We start from the raw sequence: 4,723 nt of genomic DNA, 5'->3' as shown, positions 1-4,723 counted from the left end.
ATGATTATATGTCGAAAATAATGTAGCATTCATTTTACTTATAAAATAGCGTCTCGGAAATATTTTACTAATATTTTCCATTTTTTTCTCAAAAATACTAAATGCGTCCTTTAAAATTGAGCTAAAATATTCAGTTTATGGAATTTGTAACGCAGATTTCTGATCACATATACCGGGCGATTTACAAAGAGTGTCCCACCCTTTTTATTAGATATACGATGAGCAAAAGCTGAAAAGATCTCTTCCGAAACCCACAACTATTCTTTGGTAACGATGTCAATTTCCGGGACGAACAAAAAAATGGGATATGGAATGGGTCAAATTTGCAGAAAGAATTTGAAATTCATACGGAAACATGGGTTGAATCGGGTAAAATTGTTAAGGAAACTATTTTTAAAGTGATCACTAAGCCATTCAAATGCCAGGTTCTTGAATCCTCTGACTACCATCTTCTTGCATATAAAAATGACAGATACTAAAATCGAGACACTTTTATATCTTTACATCATTTTGAGTGTGTCCAAATACTTGATGCAAACACCCAGATAAAAGTTTTTCTGCTAAATATAAGCTTTTAGATTTTTAATATATTCAGCCCCCTATTTAAACATAAAATTCCTTAGACTTCTATCTTCTTGTATATAAATATGACCGATACGTTAATAGAGACACTTTATATCTTTACATCATTTTGACTGCGTCCAAATACATGATGCAAATACCCAAATAAAAGTGTTTCTGCTATATAAAAGCTTTAAGACTTTCAATTAACTCAGTCTCCTATTTAAACATTAAATTCGTTCCACCGAATATCACGTAAAAAGAGATTTTTTTATTAATATGGTGGATAGTTCGTATAAAAATGAATTAAGGATATCAAAATTTAAAAAAATTAAATATTAATATGTCATTTCACGAAGTAAATGCCGAATCAATAAATAATAGAATTCATTATTGTAGATTGTATCTTCATTCAATTTTAATAAAAATTCCTTTAAAAAATCAAAGGTTACAAAAATTATTCACCTACCCCTTTCTGCATACCTATTGTAGTACCATGGTACTGAATAGTAAGTACATACGAGTTAAATTGATATTTAATTTATTTCTCTTGTTTTGCACAGTGTTATTTCAAAATCATATAAATAAAACGAGTAATCAGAATTTGGTTTATCACAAAGAATGTATTGAAAATTTTAACCGTTGGTAAACAAACATGACCCTAGAAATATAAAAATTCAATTTACAGATTACCTTGTTTTTTAAAGAAAATTTCGATTCTACTTTGTTTTGCTTCTTGGTGATGTTGTTTTAGCCTAGGGGTTGATTTAATAAACAAAACCTTTGTGAATAAACCTTACAAATCAGGCCTATGGCTACAAATCCTGTACAAATTACATACTTTATCCTGCTTCCTTAACTTAAAACAACAGTTCATTTTCTTTAAAAACATGTTCATCATATTTCGTTATCAACCTTGCCGTCTCAAAGCAAGTGATAAATTTATATATTGTAAATAAAGCGTTTGTGAATCAATTGGAAATTCATAAGAATAAGTAACATTCATTTCTGCTTTATCAGTTTTAGTTTTATTTATAATAATAATAATAAAACCCTTATCCGCACCCCAATGGTGCATAGGGCACTGCGTCATACAAACGCAGTGTTATCTTGATCGTTTACACATGAAGGAAAGGTGATCAGCCCTCTGCTTCAGGTACCAGTCCAGGGTAATATTGAATAAATATTACAGTGAAAAAATCACTCATATTTATTTTACCCCCCCTGGGAATCGAACCCGGATCCTCCAGAACAGTAGCCGAGCGTGCTGACCATTACACTACGGAGGCGGACAGAAGTTTTATTTATACAATGTTTTAACCTTACATATAATTTTGCTGTGAGTAACATGGGTTATAAAGTAAAAAATAGCATTTAACTACAAAATATTATATTACCTTCCAGTTATATATTTTGGACTGTGAAAATGGGAAATGAGAATTCTAACGGGCGATAAAAAATTATTTCTTTTTTAACAAACTTAAAACATAAATACGATATTTAAATTAATCTTTGTTCTATTCCATTAATGTCTTATAACGAGTTCGCCTCTTTCAACAATCAAAATTGTTCCTACTTTAAAGAAAAAATATGTGTAAAAAAAAAAGTTCTAAACAAATACAAAAATGCACTTAATACAGATGAAAATTATAAGTCTTAAGTGCATTTTTGCAAGTTTGTGTAAATGCAATAATTAAAGAAAAACAGTTCGAATAAATATTCGTATAAACAAAAAGTTTTTTAAAAAATGCAATAAAAATGTGTTAGTTTATCTGATTCTAGTGTCGCATTTTCAGTGACAAAATAAATATTATTTATTATATCGGACACTAGATTATTCACCCTACGGATGAGATTTCAAATTAGGTGTGTTAGTGTCACAGGCTCTGGAGTCAGAGTTTCTCGGCTGGAACCAACTCTACCACAATTTGATACCTATTTCTTATAATGAGCCGCTTGATTCACAGAAATAGTATAAAATTTAACTATTTTTGTCAATAGTAAAATAAAAAATTAAATTTTAAATTTTTTAAATGTCTTAACTTGATGTGAAACATGTATATACTCGTACAAGAATGCTGAGACTTCGATATACACGTTCCTTTTCACAGTATTAGAAATACATACAAGCTTTTTTACACATGCAACATTTTGAGTGTGTCCAAATACTTGTTCACAAAGTCTGGATTATCTTCAATTACAAGAGCTATTTTCATATTAATTTTTTTTAACATCTTATCAAAGATGAAGAAGAATATGGAAGTCTGGGCATTTAGGGGGCTGACGACCGTCATAGGCTGGTTTAAGTGATCACTTTACACACGTGTAACATTCACCAATTCTACCCATTATTGACAACCAATAATGGGTCAGCCCCGTAAATGCCCAGACTTCCATATTCTTTTTCATCTTTGTTGAGATGTTAAAAAAAAAAATTAAAAAAATTAAAAAAATAATAATATTTTATACACTTGTTGTCTTACGTATCACATGAATTTTTTAATGGGAAAAATCTAAATTCGTAAAGCTTTCTATAGTTCCAGCCCTTAACCCGAAGGCACTATGGCTTATGTCGGAGAGCAAAGGGAGTGTACAATATTGTGACAACAATAGTTGTTTCTTTGACATATTGTCTCAATATTCCTTCACAAAGCACTTTCTTGGGAGGGCGCTCACAATGGAGTTTTTGCTAACGACGGCAGGACAAAGACAATCGATGGGACATATCGACACAAGTTTGTTCAGACTGTTTGAATCCTTGCGCCAAACATTTCAATTTTGATGAGCACTTTTTTAAAAAGAAAAGCTCCGAAACGCAATATTAAACACGGCGTATTTTTATCATTTGATGTCATTTGAGTTTAAAAGTAATATTAAACACCGTTTTTTTAACTATTTGAGTTTAAAAGTAATATCAAACACAGCGTATTTTTATCAACTTTAATAATATTATTATTTTAAAACAACAAAAAAAGTAATTTATTCAATACCATCACGCTGATTGTCCAAAATGGTATCCATATAGAATAGAACGCCACACCATTCTGTATTTGCACATAATTCTCGCTGCTTCCACATTCAACCTTTAAAACTAAATTTAAAAAAACATATAAGAATCACCCCAACCTAAACTCCACACTGAGGATTATTATTTTTTTTTAAATTTACTCAGTTTAAAAAAAAAATTGTACAACGAACTCCATCTCTAAACACAAGATTATATTTTATTAGAGAGGTTGAAACGTTATATTTAAAATTTTTTGCATATTTACAACTATTTTGTATATTTTAATATGTATTTTGTAAGATAAAATTAATTTCAATAAAAAAAATATATAATAAAAACCATCTCCTCATACATATTCGCTGATTATCTCGGCTTCTGACTTGATGACTTTTGAAATATTTAATTACTTGATTATTCTTTCCACGGTATTCCTCTGCTTCTATTACCAACCACATTAGCCTCATAAATTTGGTTTTTCTGTTCGTCTTTCACTCATTCGATTCACATGCCCAAACCATCTCAACACACATTTTATCTAGATAATACGTATCTTGACCTTAAATCCTTTTCTTACATCAGAAGTCTAACACCTATCATACATCGTTTTTCCGCACATTTATCTGAGAGATCGTATTTATTATTTGATTTGGAAGGAGTTTGGCATTGAATAATACGATGAAGTATTGAATGCCAAACTCCTTGGTAGAACAAAAGAGGTGTCGGAAGACCCCAAAAGAGATGGTCTAACGACATTGTTGCTGTGGGGATTAAAATCTGGCTGAATTAATTTTTTTCCCAAGGCTACATACAAAATTTGGTGAAATTCATGCCAAAACGTATTGAGCAGTACTAAAAAAAGAAGAGGAACAAAAAAATAGGTACTGATTTTGTTGGTTTTTGATAATGGTAAGTATTATGTACCTATGTAATTTTATTTTAAATTAATTTGTGTTTTTTTTAAATTACATTAGCATTCTTGATTTTTGTGCGAAAAAATCGAAAATCTACCTATTGACTGTAAAATTAAAGAAAAAAAATTGATCACCATATAGTAACTTTTTTTGTATGTCATTTTTAAACAGTGTTGTTAAATAATGTGAAGTGAAAATCATTTAAGAAAACTTAACAAAAAAACGAACAATTTTAAAAAAAAAC

The sequence above is a fragment of the Brachycentrus maculatus genome, unplaced genomic scaffold (assembly GCF_059751285.1).
Source record: "Brachycentrus maculatus isolate JH-2025_06_01 unplaced genomic scaffold, ASM5975128v1 h1tg001505l, whole genome shotgun sequence".
Lineage (NCBI taxonomy): Eukaryota > Metazoa > Arthropoda > Insecta > Trichoptera > Brachycentridae > Brachycentrus > Brachycentrus maculatus.
Note: the sequence above shows the minus strand (reverse complement) of the source record.